Source organism: Plectropomus leopardus, chromosome 15 (genome assembly GCF_008729295.1).
Source record: "Plectropomus leopardus isolate mb chromosome 15, YSFRI_Pleo_2.0, whole genome shotgun sequence".
Lineage (NCBI taxonomy): Eukaryota > Metazoa > Chordata > Actinopteri > Perciformes > Serranidae > Plectropomus > Plectropomus leopardus.
The window spans coordinates 25,430,802-25,447,804 of record NC_056477.1 but is presented as its reverse complement, the minus strand read 5'-3'; the positions used below and the strand labels follow the sequence as shown (position 1 = coordinate 25,447,804).

The 17,003-nt window shown below is 40.3% G+C and overlaps 1 protein-coding gene across 2 annotated transcripts in view; it reads left to right on the top strand.

The window, feature by feature from the left end:
- LOC121954402 (adhesion G protein-coupled receptor A3) overlaps window positions 1–17,003 on the top strand; it is a 216,533-nt gene that overhangs the window by 74,797 nt on the left and 124,733 nt on the right. The window lies entirely within an intron of this gene.

The window sequence follows — 17,003 nt, the reverse complement described above, 5'->3', positions numbered from 1 at the left end:
GTCAGCAATTATAGCACTTAGTTGCAGCCCCAGGCTGTGTGTAGAGTGCGTGTGTATATGTATATTAGTATGCGTTTCTAGGAGTTGAGCAAAGTCAGCTGCATCATGGGGTGGACGATGCTGCAGTTCTAGAGGCCACTCCACAAATTTGCTCAGAATCACTATTCGATGATTTCCAGATGGATTTTGTCAAATTAGGAGGCAAATGTGGGGAAAAGTTTTTCTTTTTGAGAGCACGTCTCCATGCCTGCACTTCATAGTTGTGACAGGTTTCTCTACACTCTAGTTGAATCCAGAACAAAAAAAAGCTGTTGATTTCGCTGTGCTAAAGCCAGGTGTAGGGCATAGCCTCCAGTCTTGGCACTCTGTGTACTGTGTGTATGATGGATTTGGCTTTTCACCAACTGTAAATATGACAGGATGCGGTGATGTCTGGTGCACTCCAAAGCTTCTAATCATTGCCTGATCTCAAAAAGAGTCTTTCTTTCAAAGCAGCCAGATTCATATTTAAGAAAAAATACTCCTATCTGTCTATTTTACAGTCTTTCTGTCAGTGCTTGCAGTTATTTTTGGTGTTAGTTGTTAAATATGTGACTAAAATGAAATGCTTCATTGCAAAGTTGCATTGTAAATGCAGTAGTAAAGTGCAAGCAAAAACAGTATTAATATTATAATTATTATTGCTGCGCAGGGGACGGTATTTCATATATTGATGTAGAAATTAGCATATTTAATTTCAAGAATTATCATTTTTGTTTGCTTGTTAAAATGGCTTTATGCAAAATTCAGAGCATATGAGTTGCCGGCACCTAGCAGCGAACAGTGCTAACTTAATAAACAGCACTAAACAAAAACAACAGTGCTGCCATTGCTAGTGGTGTTAATAAGGGGGGAAATGGGGTTCAGCTCTGCGCTTCTGTGATGATGCCGTTCCGATGTTAGCAATAGATAAACAATAAACACGGCAATGAGCTAGCTAATGGGAGACACGTGCGTTAACATGGATGAGCTTACAACAAACCACAGAGAAGCTCAGATTGCAACACACATAGGAAGTGAGACTTCATTCTCTGCTCAAGGTGCCATTCGTTCACTATATCTTTACACAGTGTTGCCTACAGAACCTTTCATTCTGATGAAGTGTGACTTGAGCTATGTCTGTTCTGATTCCGAAGTCATCAAATACCGTTGCTTTGTCAATGATTTGGCGTCAGACATCGATGCCAATAGCTACCTTTCGTGAGTAACGATACACCCCTGGGTAGCATTAGTTTGTAATGTGGCTGGACCACGTTTCCCATGATATGCCACTGAACGGCTGGATGGCGTCTGTCACAGTGATATGATGTGCCACTGGGCAGCGTTATTTAAAAATGCTGCCACTGATGACAGTCCCTATAGAATGGGAGGGAAGGAGGTGGTCCAACAAACCCCAGACTTTCAAGGCTGGTGTTCGCTTCCTTTATGTTCCTATATGTAATATGTGATGACTTGGTATGAGATCGTGTTGGCTATGTGGTGCTGGTGTATCTCTAGGTTGGTTTTGGTGGTCTGAGCAGGTCTTAGTCAAAGGACAGTGTACTTATTAATCCAGTTGTCAGTTAGTTATATAGCAAATATGCATTGCAATGTGAAACATTAGTGAAAGATAAAAGTGACTACCCTTGCTTAAAAACTGTATCTACTGTAGCATAGTCAAAGTATAACCTGGTGTCACTTTTCTTGTCCTCCACTTGCTCCGGCTCATGACGCTGTGCTTATAAATCCAGCTCGTCATGAGGATAAAGTCTTGCTCCAAGCTCATCGCCTTTTTGCTTTACTGCGTCAGATGAATTTCTCGCCCAAAAATTTTGACTTGTACACTTCTTTGGCTCAGTTCACGCTTGCTGTGTCCAGCTCACCAGTCTACATGCAGTGATGCTGCCTGTAATCACTTTTTTTAACCAAGTAAAATAAGACAAACGTCTGTGTCTTTGCAATTCTTGCAACAGCACAAATGTGCCATCTTAGATGTTTTCCATCATGTTATACAAAAAAGGAAGATGTGTATTATTTCTCCAGACAGTCAGTGATATCATGACTATATCACCTGTATTGCCAGTAAAAAAATAAAAAATAAAAAAAAACACTGGTCTTATGTATATATTGCCTACTTAAAAGACTATGATGGAGACTATTATTCACTGGGTAGTTGGCATGGAGGTGTCAAAATAATATGACTGCAGAACATTAGAGGCTAAAGCCATAATGTGTCTCCATTAAGTTAATCTCGGTTTAACAAGGGATGTTGACTAAGAACATCATATAAATGAAGTACCCAGTTCACAGCAGGATTTCCGGGGAGTGCTTGCATGTGGCAAGAGGGTCACACACATTCAATTTTTAATCAGACTTAAAAGGTGCTTTACTTGGCTATTGCCAGAGTGTGACTAAGACAATACAAGTATAAACACGTTAAGAGCTTTGAAGAGATGTCAATGCAGCATTTTTCTGCGCAACAGTAAATAAAAAGAGATATCATTGGGAGGAATCTTGGCTGTGCTTAGTTTTGGAAGTGTGCTGCTATAATTCTGCATTTTGGCTTTTATTTCAAGAGAGACAGCCAGGTTTTCTGGTTGCACTCTTTTTTTTAAAGGCTTGATATTTGGGTAGGTTTTTTTTTAAGAAAAAGAAGAAAAAAAACCTGGAAAGGTCAGTTTTTGAGCGTGAGATGAAGAAGTGTAATACTATTTCCACCTCATTTAGCATGCAGAATGAACACAGCTTGTCCTCCCTGGGCGATTCACACTCTCACACCTACAAGCTGCCTAGTTTCCACAGCTCCTGCTCCCCTGGAACAGTTGTGGGGTGAAGAGCGGCGCCCTGCTCGAGAGCACTTTAATGGTAATTGTTGAGGGACACGAAAGTGACTTCAACAGCTTATAAAAGGGCTCTAATCTATTGGATGTATCACCACCCTGCAACAATATCTCTCTCTCCCACCCCCCATTCCCACCTCTCTCTCTCTCTGCCGTTCACAGGGCATGTGGGAAAGACTTTGCCAATTACTGATAATCTGGGAAAGTCTCGTAGGCTGAATACTTAAGCTCATGTTCTGGCAACCAGTCACACATAAGTAAAGGCAAGCATAAGTACACAAAGAATTCATATCCAGTTCATTTTGTGCTTTGTAACTTTGCAGACCGTGCGTTGACAAATGTTGAAATTGCATCATGAAATACCTATATGAAGTCACATATAAGTCGCAAACAGGTAAATGTCCTCTTTTTGTTCTCCATCATGTTCTCATTTCGACCAGATATTCATTCATTCGTATTCATTCCTTCATTTTTCATATTTTCACATTCATTAATTCCTTGCTTTTTTTTGACGGAGAGAATGGCTTAAAGAGTCATTGAATTCATTTGTATGACATAGTGTGCACGACAGGAAAAGTTAAATCAATATGTAAGGAGTCTGAGGTGAAAGAGCGACAACGCAGCTCAGGATGTGTGTGGATCCGTTTTGACGTAGTCTGAAGCAAAATTTCTGATAAATTCACTGAACAGCTGGTTTTGATCAAGAACGGAGGTGGAAGGGTGGAGTCGGGTCGCATCGATCTGACTCTTGAAAAAAACAAGAAAAACAAACGGCAGCAGACAAAGGAACAGTATTAACCACAGAGGTCATTGCAGCATCTGGTTAAACTGAAAAGTGTCATCAGTCATCACACTGCGTTGGAAGCATGAAATGAAGAATAAAAACAAAGTAAACACAGTAAGCATGCAGATCATTGATCCTTATTGAACTTTTACTAAGCTTCACATAGACACGAGACAACTGAGGCTACCTCTCCTTCACCAACACACTTCTTATTAATGTTATATTATTACCGTACTGTGAGCAAATCAAGAGGTTAAATAACGTGATTGGGGGTTTGATGTACTGAAATGAAATTAATAATCAATTTTAATTGCATAATGCAAATGTCAAGAGTCAAGTGAGCGATGAGCTCCTTGCTCATGCTTTGCCACACATCAATTGAATACTACGTTAGTACTGGTAGAAGCTCAGAGTATTCCCTGCTTTAAAGGCTACAGCCTGCCTGATAAATGAGATTAATGTGACCTGAAGAGCTTTGCTTTAAAGACTAATCCATATCTGCTTTTTAATTGTGTTTGTTAAATGTTGATTCTTTAATTAACACTATGTTTTTTGACTAAACAATTGGATCCCTTTAATCAACATTTAATGCCTTGTTGAACTTTTGCTGCTGATCTTGACATAATTTAAGTTTTGGGTTTTCTGCTAGTTTCCTGCAAACAGTGTGCAAAGAAACTACAGATTAAAAAGTTTTCACAATCAGGCTATGTTGAAGGCAAGAACATTTAAGACCAAAGTATATTGAGACTGAGACCAGACCAAGACTTCCTCAAGTGGAGACAGAGTTCCAGACCCAGACCAGACCAGTGCAGTTCTACACTGCTTGCATGGTGTTACATTTGAATTTGAGAGTCTTAATTGCCACAGACATTTAATCTGATTTTATGTATTGATCTTTTAATTTCTAAAATGAGTTAAGGTCTTCTTTGTGAAAGTTTGCGTTTCTATTGCTACAAATCTATAAACCCATTATGTAACCTAATGCTTGACTTCACTTTACTTTAAACAACTACCTGTTGTTAAAATGTAGATTACCTAAATCAGTCTCATAATCATATTCCTACATAAAACTTACCTTTACACAGGACTACATGAATACTTACACTTAGTTGCAGTGTTGAATAGAAAAATTGTCCAAACATCAATCTCAAATACGGTGAAAATGATCTTGAAAAGTTCTTAAAAAGACACTGAATTTAAGTTTCTCATACCTGCAGACACCCTGGCATGTCACATGAACGATAAAATGTCGAACATACAAACCGTAGGCACTTCTCAAAATGATCTTAAAGATCCAATTCCCCGTAAAAACACCCACATTAATCACATGCTTATATGTATCTGTACCATTACAAATGTCTTGGTTAAATAACCAAAAGATATTGTAGAGGTTTATTTTACATGTTGGAATTTTTCTTTGTTTATCACAAGCAAATCACACTTCTACTAAAGAGCTGAAATCAACTGATGCATTTTTTTTCATCACTCATTTTTTTGCACAGGTAATTCAGTGATAATCCAGCAGTTGTGGTCTTGACAGGTCTTTAAATTAAATTCCTCTGTTGAGGACCAAGACAAGGCCGAGTACAAATGTGATTGTATCTGAGACGGGAGCGAGACCTTAAAAATAGTCTTGAAGTGACCATCACAAGTACTGCTATCAGGGGACCTATCTTTGGTTGGTACCCATCTTTCACCATCTTGATTATGTCAAACACAACCCTGAGCATGAGATACTATTTTTTAGGGCTAAGACTCATCTAGTGCTTCCAGGGCTGCCCATATGCGAACTTTTGTGTCCTAGAATGGGGAGGAAATGGCCCGTCTTACTCTGCCTCTGACTGGCTTACCCTGACATTCTCTCTCGAATCCTAACCAAGCCCACGTGTCTTTCCTAAGCATAAGCAATTAAGCCAACAAGGGCAAAAGGTACTAGTCAATCACCGAGAAAGTAGGGCATGGCGTTCCATTGCTATCCCAGGATTTACAAATTTGCAGTCTATATATATATTACCAGAGTGGGCGTCCTTGCTGCCCTGGGGTCAGCTCACTCTTCGTGGTCGGACACTGCTTAGTGTCGATGCTCCATTGACATTTCATTTTCAGAGTACTCAATTTCAATAACTTAACAAAATTTCATAAGGAAAAGTAGAAACCTCCACCATCCGTCTTCATTGTGGCCCTCAGAAACATCTCAGAAACGTTCCACATCATTCCTAATCGTCTCTCTTAATTACTTCAGCACGCCCCCTTTCAAACTAAACTGACTCTATGCCTACTCTATGCCCAGCCATGCAAGGCTGCCAATAGGACAGTTTGCTGTGATAATGACTTGGTTCCGTTGCCTTACAGTATTGTTGACACTGCTGCTGAAGTTGTTTCATCTCAGACTTTTTCCAGCGCTCGAGGCCTTACATAATCTTATATTAAAATGCTCAAAGTGTCATGCGTAAGTGTTGCCATGACAATAAGTAAACTTCACATCGTTCAGCTGAGACAAATCTCATAATTGTGGGTCTCACAGCAGGCTGCCTAAGCCAGTGTTAAGTTGAAGGATGAAGGAAAGCTTATACACCAACTAGTCTTTAAAAAGACGCATCCAATTTAAAACAGAAACCAATGTGTGTTTGAACGAGGCAGTAGCACAGATCTAGAGGGAGATATCATATCAGATCATCTAAAATAACAAAAGCAGCCACTCTGAATAAAGAATGAAGGTCTGTTGTGTGAAAGTAGCCATCTTTTCTCTCACCAGGAAGGTGGCACGTGTGTTCACAGTGCAAATTCGCGGGATAAATACATTTGGTGTATCAGGAGGAGCACAGAAATAAATGCACGTAAAGCACACGCACACGCTCTCCTATGACTCATCAGTCAGCCTGTCTGACACTGCTCAGTTTAACAGCACACTGTGAAGGCTGCAATAGACACACAGCACCACCGCTTGTTATCAAGCAAAGGAGATTCTACAAAGATGCAAACGGGCAGAAAACTAGGACTAAGCTGGGAAAACTCATCACATAATCATGACTCTTATCTAAAAAGTGTCGTTTTTTGGTAGTTAATCAAGTTTAAGCCAGTTTTTGTTTTTTTGTTGTTTTTTGCTTGTGTGGCGATGAGGTCGGGTGCAGTGCCTGATCCTTGATCGGGGTAGTGGTTCTGATTTTTACAAAAAGGGGACAGAGGATGTGCACCAATTATCAAGGTTTCACACTGCTCAGCCTCCCTGGGAAAGTTTATTTCAGGGTGCTGGAGAATAGGCTCTAACCGACTGTCGAAACTCAGATTGAGGAGGAGAAAACAGAGTTGGAGATGGACAGGTGGTTTGGGGCGGCATCCTGAGTGATGTAAGTGTTGCATGGGACTGGAAGGCAAAGCTCTTGGTTTAAAGGTTCATCTACATCCCAACTCTCACCTATGGTCATGAGCTTTGGGTAGTGACCAAAAGAATCAGACAACAGGCAAGCAGTTAAAATGAGTATCCTTTGTTGGCTGGCTGGGCTGAGCCTTAGAGATAGGGTGAGGAGCTCAGACATCTGGAGGGATCTCTGGGTAGAGCTGCTGCTTATTTGCATCGAAGAGTGTCAGTGGAGGTGGCTTGGGTGTCCAAACTCTCACCTATGGTCATGACCCTTGGGAGGTGACCAAAAGCAGTTCTAGTCTACCCTTGAGGTTAGACCTAGAACACGCTGGAGGGATTATATATCCCGTCTGGCCTGAGCAGGCTTGGAGATCTCCCAGGCAGAGCTGGAAAGCCTTCCCGAGGAGATGGATTTCCGGAGCACCTTGCTCTGCCTGCTGCCCCTTCGACATTGCCCCAAATAAGCCGATGAAAACAGATGTAGGACTGGATGCATGTTGTTTGCGACTATTGTATTGACATATTAGTAAATTGTCAGACTGTAATTTGTTAAATTACAAGTGAATTGTGTATACAGCGCAATAAATCAGTCAGTGAAAGCCAAACTGGTTGTGTGGCGTTGACATACATGTCTTCATCGACCGACGTGTCTTTGCCAGCAGCAGCAGCCAGGAGTCTGAGTGTCATTAACTAGAACAGTGGCACACAAACTTTTTAAGAAGGGCTTTAAAAGTGATTAATAGGCTAGCTCCTAAACCCCTCCAGACTTCCCCATAAACTCAGCTTCTTTTTCAGGCTGTTCCTTCCATCCTCATGTAACTGAGTGACTGGCTGAGTGATCTGCTCTCTGTCTCACTCTGGCAGAAGCTCAGCACCATTTAGAGCCATTTGGGTCCAACTGGACTAAGACACACAGCATATGGGCCTGCTGTGCTAACACCTTGCCAAAAAGTGGCATAATAAAACACAGCCTTATAACATCGGCACCTTACATAATGCACTGTATTGCAAAAAAGCGTTTGTCTCCTGATTGATTTTCTGTATTTTCACAGGTACATTTTGTCACATAGTTAAATATCTTTATAGAGGAAGGTCAAAAGAATCTCAGCTGACTGTATCTTTTTCCCTTTTTTTCTTAGATTCTTTTCCTAGGTTGAATTAAAAAAAAAATGCACCATAATGCCCCTGTTGTATATAAACCTGTATGGACATAAAATTGGAGATATCATTATCCTTAAAAAACAAACTTCAGAGGGTTTAATAGAAATCATAAATCACCTGAGTATCATGAGCATCCCAGTGGTCTGATGTAATGAGCCCAGTTTGGACTGTGTGCCATCTCCTCCTCCTTTTCCCAATGTTTCTTGTTGTTCTCTGTCAGCTATTAAATAAACACTAAAATACAGAAAAAAAGAGGAAATTTATATATCTCTCAAGACCACTGAAGCAGCAGAGTACTCCAACCTGTAAACACAATAAAATTTACTGAAGCTACCTGGTGTTAGAGGAACGCTTGTGCTGACATCTTCCCTCTGTAGATGTTAACAGTTGTAAAATGCAGATGGGTAGCAGGTATATTGTTAACCATGTCCACCATCTCAGTTTGGCATGTTAGCACTAACATTAGCTAACTAGTGCTAAAAACAAAGTGCAGCTGTGGACGATGGAAATGTAATTAGTTCAGCAGGTGTTTGACCCTTAACTTTTCATATTGGGCCAAATGTAAGCTTTTTCCCAATACTTTGATACTATGATGGTATAATCCATCCAGTAGTTGCTGAGACATTTCACTTAAAACCCACAAATGTGTGGCACAAGTAGAAAGGTTGGGGAATTATCAAGTCATTAGGGTTCATCCTTAAAAGACCGTGGATATCTGTACTAAAATTTTGCCAATCCATCAAGTAGATGTAAATAAAATAAAAGCAAACAAGCCTTATGCAACTGTAATGAACAAAAAAAAAGGAAGCCTATAAAGCAGTCTTGATAACAAATACTCAAGCCACTTAAACTTAAATATCACATGATTGAAAAGTGGTAGGAAGAAGTACACACTTATTTATTCCTACCTTATAAATACATTCACATCCTACATAACAGACTTCACAAAGTTTATATAAAAAACTCTGTAAACAACTATCCCTCTTTTATATACACCAATAGTGTGTATGGATCTTTTGTCTGATTGTAGCCTTAGAATGATTTTTTGATTCAGCACCTGTAAAAGCTTTAGGGATTTGTTTACCCTGCAGCTTTTTTGCTGTAATTGAAACCTTTGACTTGCTGCTTGAACTAGATAAAGAGTAAGGAAATCTCCAAAGTCACATGGATGCATCATCTTGGCAACATGGATATTTGTAAAAAAAAAAAAAAAAAATCCATAGCAGTTCATCTGATAGCTGTTGGGAAATTTCAGTTTGGACCAAAGTGGTTGATCAACTCACCGGATGACATTTCCATGAAGCCACACTACTGGCATACCCAAAACATCCATTTCTGTTTGTCTGTATGTAGGTCACACATAATTGAAGGAGATTATCTATCGACCTTGAAGAAAGCAATCAGTTTTATTGTTCAATCATCATCAATTTGTTATGAATTTGTCCTGATAAGTGTGCATACTCAAGTCATGCCTGAATATCAACCAGAATATTCAATTGTGCATTTGATTTTCCATTTAACTGCACTTAGTAAACTAGGTGTAGCAATTACAGTGTCAGACTTGACATTTGCGCATATTATTTATACCCTCTTTAAGGGGCTTCTTTCCTGTCTTTCAGTTTGAGAGCATGACTCATTGATTTCACATTCAGATTTTGAAATGTTTTCCCTCAAAACCTTGTTCCTGCACTGCCAGCCGCAGTGCTAGGACTAATCTGAGTAACAGCAGCAACTCAAATTGGCGGGACGGTCCGGGATGAGACCCTTGGCTTGCACTGGCTGAATTCGAGTTGCTTCGGCTTCTAACTGAAGCTCCGTCTCTGGAGTTGATCTTCTCCCGATGGGGAGTGAGGTGGAAAGACGTGCTTGCTGCTCTAATTCTTAATAATAATAATTGTTTTATATGTATTTATATTGTCCTTTTCTAAATACTTCAAGCTTTACATGAAATGCCAAAAGAGAACCAAGACAAATACAAAATAAAGAATACAAAATACTGAACGACACCTACATGAAACACAAGAACAAATACAAATAACAGAATACAAATATAGATGGTATTCTTGTCTCATTTTTGGTCTGGTGAACAGTAAATTCATCAAATTCAGTGCCCCATAACGCTGTTTCCCAAACTACTGCAGCTGCCATACTTTGCGGGACTTGCGTGAGCACTGTTTCCATGGGAACACAGCTGCTGAGAGTTAGGAGGACGATGTAGCTGTTATGGTTGAAGAAAAGCTACAGGCATGATATAATATTAACTTTTCTTTTAATGTGAAAATCGTAAAGGACGCAAGGGAGGTAAATACTGTATAATAAAGCATTGGAGGGTGAGCACAGATAAACCACGGTAAAGAGTTACCACCTGTTAGGGACGCTCAAAGAAGCAGGGCGAACATGCTAGCAACAAGGCAGAGATCATTTCATTGGTCAACTGCACAAAAAATCGGAGGGCAGACGAGAAATTTGATGTTTGATGAGGATACAGAAGCAGCCCGAGTGCGAGGAGAAGAGCTGAAGCCTGAGTGCAGGAAATCTGTGCAAGCAACATTATATCAGAGTGCAAGCATACCGTTTGAGCAGAAGCAGAGCAAATCTAAGCGCAAGCAGGGCTATTTGAGTGCGAGACTAGGGTTTTGAGGGAAAGCATTACAAAATCTGAACGTGAAATCAGTGAGTCATGCTCTCAAATTGAAAGACCACGCTCTTGAATAAAGATAGGGGGGGAAAAAGCCCCATACCTCTAACATCAAACAAATGTGAGAGACATCTTTTGTTCCTCAGATCCCCACTCGAATTTTATTTTCACATCTCTCTATGTAGAGTATCTCACCCACATATTAATATTACAACACCGCACAAATGTAGTATATGTAAATGAACACACATTTTTTTTCGATAGTCACGGAGTCGCTTACTCAGTTGCTTTTGATCTCAGGCCACATTCTTATCAAGCACATACTGTTTCAAAGGTCTGCTTTAAACCCTAATTGGTAGGGAAAAATCCGACATAACGAATGCTTATTGAACGTTCCCAAAAAGTCACCGTCAAAATCTGCATGCCTTCTCTGTCTTCACACGCGGTAGAAAGTTGGCTTTGACACTCCGGCTTCAAATATTTAAAATGTGAGCACTTTTCTGCGAGAATTTGTGAAACAAATTTTTGGCACAGATTAAAATTGTCACACTTTTGAAGCTTTCTTGGGTGTTTTGAGCTGGAAAAAAAAGGTCAGGTGCGGTGACGTGTTCGGTGCCAGGTTCTTTATATTAAGGTGATTGACAGTTTTCATAGGTTATTTATGTTGTAACTGCGAGAGTTTTGTGCGACTGTTCAAAACAGTCTAATGATTGATACCCAACACAAGCAGCAATAATTCTGAGGCACAGAAACTATATTCCTTCCTATTTCCTATATTTTCCAATATAAAATAAGATTAAATTATTAATTATATCCATTAAAAACTGGTATTTTTAATTTGATAACAGCATTTTATTAATCACCTCAGGACCCCTCAGATTTGTCTCCGAGTGGATCCCTACATGTAATGATTTAACAGTCGGCCTTGAACTTGTTGACATACATCAGGTAAAAATGTGATTAAATTTTTTTTAATATATATTGTTACTGAGCATCAAAAGTATAAATTATTAATATACACAAAAAGGGAAAGGCAGAAACACAATGCTTACTTTTTTAATCAACCCCCCTCCACACCCACTGCGCTGCCTCAGGCAGCAAACAGAACAAAACAAAGCAAATATTAAAGGAAAATAAAATAAGATAAGGGAAGATACTGTATCTAAAGGGGGGGTTAAAGGTTTAATTATAGGTTCAAAAGAATTCAGTCAAACTTGTCAGGCATAATATCAGGAGTGTCAAGGAGTGATTGAAACAATTTGCATATCTTTTCAAAGTTACTGAAGAACCTCGAAGACAGGACCTCAGTTTTTCCAGCTTTACATTGCCTCTATTGGGTTGGAAATGAGTGACTGCCTCAAGTGAAGGAGTTCAAGTATCTTAAGGTCTAGTTCAGGAGGGAGGGTAAAATTGAGTGTGAGATGGATGGGTGATTTGATGCAGCTTTAACAATGTACAGGCATGACAAAGGACCATCAAGGTGAAGAGCGAGCTGAGCCAAAAGGCAAAGGTCTCGATTGACCAGTTCTTAAACATTACGACCCTCCCCAATGGTCAGTGACCGGGAGAATGGGATTGCAGACACATGAGGCTGAAATGAGTTTCTTCTGTAGGTTGGTTGCACTCAGCCTTAGAGATGGGGTCACAAGCTCAGAGACGATGGCTGGATGGAAAACCTCCTTGAACCTTGATGCTGCTTACAGTTTAAGATAATTGAACACCTGACTGGCAAAGCTGTGAAGGTCATGGCATGCTGTGACCCAACTGAGAGCTCCTTGTTTGGTGGGATACCAAAAATGATTTAGATCTGTCACTCACTGAGTTTTTTTGTCATGTTCCAAATATTATAGACCGAAATGTTGTTAACATATTTGTACAAGGTTTGCTGGTGACTGACCACATCTGTTACAAACATCTTACATTGTAGTATATATTTAGTCAATCTTATAATAAATTCTGTGTGGGACCAGCTCAATGTCGAGCACAAACAGAAGACGTTCACCTGCTTCTCTAGCTGGCTGGGGGAAAACAAAGCAGGCAGAGTCCATGGAGTTGTAGATGTGTGAAAAATGTTTCTCTCTGATTGGTGTCTACAGTCAATTCATTTTTAAGAGGAAATTTGGGGAAAATAAAGGGGTTACTCTTTCTGAATAAAACGTTTAATTTAAAAGAAACTAAAAAGGTGAGATGTTGGTAGCTGAAATGTGGTCGCTCATCAGCAAAGTACATTAAGATTTCCTTTTTCATGACGGCTGTTTTGCCCCTGTTGAAACAAAATTAGAGGATCTGTATAGGTCAAAACATTTAAAATTGCCTCCATATTTTTTAACCACTGGACTACTGCTGATGGTAGAGACAGGCACAGGTTGGTGGGAGGACAGCTTTGACTGTAGTAAAAATCTCAGTTGAGGATGCTTTCATTTGGGTCAGGGCAGGCTGGTCAATGCTTCATTTACCCATCCAGTATGAAAGCTTTTCAATACTGGCTGTAATACTGTAAAAAATTGGGAAGGGCAAAGCTACCTTAGAATTTAGGGGAGGTGCAAGATTTTCCTCTGCCTACTCAACGGTTTATTGGCCCAAAGAAAGTTAGACCTTCCCTGCCTGCCAAAGACGTTGCCCCATCGGTCATCATCTATGCTGATCGCTGGATCCTGCTCCCATGCTTCTCTAGTTTGATTTGGGAAAAGTGAGCACTAAATATTCACGGAATTATGGACATAAGAAATATTCTCTCTTTGCATGGGGTCTAGAGTCAGAAGAGTTTTGATTAATGTTTTAGAAACACACTTTGGAAAATGTGGACACTGTTTCTGAATGAAATGTCTGAAATTTGGTTGACAGGTCAACAAACCACATAAAGATTTACTTGTCATATAAATTGTTCACTGATGATATGTCCTTGTTGAACCAAAACTGAAATGCAGAATCTATGTTACATGGCTGAAAACTGAAGATCTGTGTAGTTCAAAATGTTTTCTAAATTGTCTCAATATTTTAAGAGACTGAGTAACCTCTTGGATAACACTGATGGTGGAGAGAGACATTGGTAGTTGGGAGCACAGCTATGACTGTAGGGGATATCTGAGCGGAGGATGCTTCCATTTGGGTCAGGGCAGGCTGGTCAGTGGTTGATTTGCCCACCCAGTATAAAAGCTTTTGGATATTGGCTGCTCTATAATACTGTAAAAAAAAATGGAAAGGGCAAAGCTGCGAAAGAATTTAGAAATCTGCAAGATACTCACCGGTTTATTTGGATGCTGGAAGAGATGAAGACATTTGGTTAAAACCATTTTGATCTGACCTACCCTGCCGACCAAGGAGCAATCCCCGTATTTCACATATAACTCCTCATATTTATTTGTCAACAAAGTATTTTGTTTGTCTGCTTTACATCCAAAAATAAAACCCTTAAATCTCTAATTAAAATGAGCTTTAAATAAAAAGCACAACTTTTCTCTGCATCTTTTCAGCATCTAACCTGATGACAGCGCATCTGCCAGCTGACCTTTAGTTGCTATCACGCTGTTTGATACCACAGTGTCACTTTGTTTGGAACAGATTCGGAGCTAATTGTGCCTAAATTACAGAAACATATGGCATCTTATCCTATTTCCCAAGTCAGTGGGCATTATCCTTGAACTGAATTGCCGAGTGTATGGTTCATTGAGGATGACAGTTTGGGACAATATTTACCACTTTAGATCTCCCTCTTCCTTGTCATTGACAGGTAATTAGTGGAAGCCTTTAGGCTGAACGGGTGGAGTATTCCCACCTCCCTCTCTCCTCAGATAGCCTCTCTCTGCTCCACAGAGCTCCACTGCTTTTTAATTACAACCACCCGGCTGTGCGTGGGTGTGTGTTTGTGTTTGCCTTTTTTTATTTCATTATTTCGGGGGGGGGTATGTGGATGTTTTTGTGCTATTTGGTGTGAGGGTGTGTTTGGGATGTGTGTGTGTGAGTCAGCCACCCTCCAGGTTAAGACTCTATCAGGGGACACTGTTGCAGCAGAACAGAGCCGGGGGGCTGCCGCGCAGTAAACCAATCCTCTGTGTCAGCACAGGCATCTAAGACAACCGAATATGACCCAGTTTGTCCCGATACAGTAAACATGGTGCTGTATGAATGTGAATGCTTAATATCTCGATAATTTGCTTCTAATTGGAATATGTTAAGGATGCTTTGTGTACAGCTCGCTAATAAGCTACGGCGGATTTCAAGTACTTAACTCCGACACGAACAGTGCAAGGACTCTTCATTAGCTTGTGGACCTGCATGGAGGGGGCACAGATTGAGGGAATCTTCCCTCCATATTTGACATGCAAATGGCTGGGGGGTTAATTGTATGGGTGTTAAACTGCAGTGAAGTGTCAAAGTCAAATGGCAGCGGGCATTAACATTGGATGGGTATTAAGGTTTTATTAGTTCATATTATGCTTGATAATCAACAGTGGGTGCGTTGTGCGTGTGTGTGTATAAATCTGAAAGCTTGTGTGTGGCATTATAGGTAAAAATATTTATATATGTGTGCTTGCATCACGCCGTGTTTGCAAAGTTATGAATATGAAGCATTCACGTGCATGTGGCCCCACACGCATGCAGATGCATTATACTCCACAGTGAGAAGGCATATAGAAATTTTACTCCGTCCCTGAGGAATCGCATCTTTTTTCTTTTTCTTTTTTTTTCCTCTCTCTCTCTTTGCAGCTCGCTGAAACAAACAGGCCTGTGATGCAGCAGTGAGAGGCCTTGAATGCTAAACACATCATAAGAGAGGAAGGCAGTTGAGAGGAGGAGGAGGGTGGGAGACAGAGAAAAGGAATTGAAAAAGAAAGGATGCAATAAAAAAAAAGTGTCATATGAAGGGCTGGAGACAGACAGGTGGACATATCCAGGAAATAGAGAGTGAGGAGTGAGGTGGTGAGACTAAGCAGGGAACAAGGGAGAGTGATCAGAGCAGAAGAATGAGAAAGAGAAACTGTCCTATCAGTGGCTGGAGATCAGCAGGCCTTGGGGACTTTTGTCCATTTCATACTGAATGAGAGACAGAGATTTATTTCCTTTTGTAGAGGAGCAGAGGACTTGATCCTTTACTTCCTGAGTATGTCCTGAACAAGATGTCCACAACTGAATCATTTGTCCCAGCAGGGTTAGGGTCAGGGCAAAGGTTAGGGTAGGGGCGTAGGGGGTGGGAGTTACACTGTTGCCTAACTGGATACAACGCAAGCGAGTGTCAGTGACTTAATCTGTTTGATGACATTATTTCCTATTGGACTGTCATAACTGTCCACGAGTGAGACAGTGCGATACAGTGCAATGCGGCACGCCATTTTGAGCAACAATTTTGGGGCACGCCCTGTTTCTAATTTATTCCTGTTGCTTGCATTGACAGTGCAGCAATGGAGAAGAAATGGCTTTAAAATGAGGATATCTGCAACAACTTTCTCCATTTATCTGCATAAATTATACCTTTGTGCTATAATCTAGTGCTGCACCATGAAAGTTGGAGATTCGACTCATCAGTCAGAGACCCGTCAGTCGGCTAAGATTGCTTCAAGTCAAGCAGCCGTTTTCTGCTTCCTTTTTGCTAGTCAGCATGCTCTGTAGTGTACTTCTGCAGACAATTTGGTCCCCAGATTTTGCTGCCAAGTGAACGCTCTTGATTTTTATGACACTGATAGAAGCTGCAGGTGACGAGATGCAGGGGCACTAAAAGGAAGAGAGACTGTACTGAAAGGCTCTGAGGCTAAATTCTCTTCTCTCTTCTGCTTAGAAATGGTGAATTTGCAGCTCACAGCAGCTAAAAAAGATACAGTCTGGTTTTTGTTTGATAGCTAGTGTCGGCAAAAAATGTTGTGGACCTACTACCCATTGTGAGCACCATTAGCTTGTTAACTATATTAGGTGAATGCCACTGTCACGTTGAACATCCAACTGAGCCTGTTCAAAGTTTATATGGAAAAAAACTGAATTGTTGAATGTCTGTATTTAACAGCCGAATCTCATGCAACTTGTAAAATTCTGAGTCGGGTAGAGCCTTACTATAATCCCTAAAAAGGAGGAGAAAATACTTAGATAGTAGAAGAATGAAACATCTCAGTATTTAGAACTACTGAGGGATTAACCTCAGTCATTACCTTTTTAAATTCATTATATATGAATATCACATCACCAATATGAGGTGTAATAGCCAACTCACTA